Raw genomic sequence first — 1,044 nt, forward strand, 5'->3', positions numbered from 1 at the left:
GATACCAAAGATCAAATTCAGATTGGCTATGTACAGGCAAGTAAGTGCTCTGACCCTTGTGCATCATAGGCAATATTTTTTGTTTGTTTGTTTGGGTTTGGGTCACTCCTGGCGGTGCTCAGGTGTTACTCCTTGGTCTGCACTCAGAAATCACTCCTGGCAGGTTCTGGGTACTACATGGGGTGCCAGGGATCAAACCCAAATTAATTGTGTGCAAGGCATGCTGTGATATTGATTTGGCCCCTACCTAGGCAAAGTTTTAAGAAAAATTATTTCATAGACAATACCATCCTCAAACATGCCCATGAACTAAAAGCAAATAAATAAAATTCCTCTAATTTAATAATTATTCAGATCATCAGTCATTATTTTTTTTTCATGAGGGCACAGAATTCTGTCAATACCCGATGATTCCTGCAGGCCTGCCTGATTACACAGTCATCTTGACATTGCTCCTTCCCTGACCCTTTGTTTTTTGTTTTTGTTTTTTGGGCCACACCCGGTGATACTCAGGGTTTACTCCTGGCTCTACACTCAGAAATCACTCCTGTTTTGGGGGACCACATGGGGATTGAACCCAGGTCCATCCTGGGTCAGCCACATGCAAGGCAAATGCCTTACGGCTGTGGCTGTGTTATCACTCCAGCCCCCAGTTTTTTGTGTTTTTTTTTTCTTCAGGGGAGAGCGCAAACACAGTCCCCCACTACCATAAATTATGCAGTTAAGTTTCCCACATTTGGGGAAATCGCAGGGGTCAGCAATGGGCGAGACTCACCCTGGGGAAACCACCTTTTGATCATGAAATCACCCCTGCCAAGTAACTATTGCCCCTTTGTTTTTGCCTAGATTTCATTTCCTCTGGCTCAGGTACTTGTCTGTCTTGATTTTATACCTTGTCTCATATCTTGCAGGAACATCCTGAGAAAGAGCACTGAAGGAGCCTATTTTTTTTTTAAATCTTGTCTATGTGAAAATGTATTTATTTTGCTTTCATAGTTAATTGAAGGCAGCTAGATGAAATTCTTGGTACAAAATGATTTCCCC

At 42.4% G+C, this 1,044-nt stretch overlaps 1 pseudogene; it reads right to left on the reverse strand.

Annotated features, from left to right (window-relative positions):
* Positions 1-675: 675 nt before the first annotated feature.
* Positions 676-825, reverse strand: LOC126010296 (uncharacterized; annotated as a pseudogene).
* Positions 826-1,044: the final 219 nt, after the last annotated feature.

This window comes from Suncus etruscus, chromosome 5, assembly GCF_024139225.1.
Source record: "Suncus etruscus isolate mSunEtr1 chromosome 5, mSunEtr1.pri.cur, whole genome shotgun sequence".
NCBI classification, from domain to species: domain Eukaryota; kingdom Metazoa; phylum Chordata; class Mammalia; order Eulipotyphla; family Soricidae; genus Suncus; species Suncus etruscus.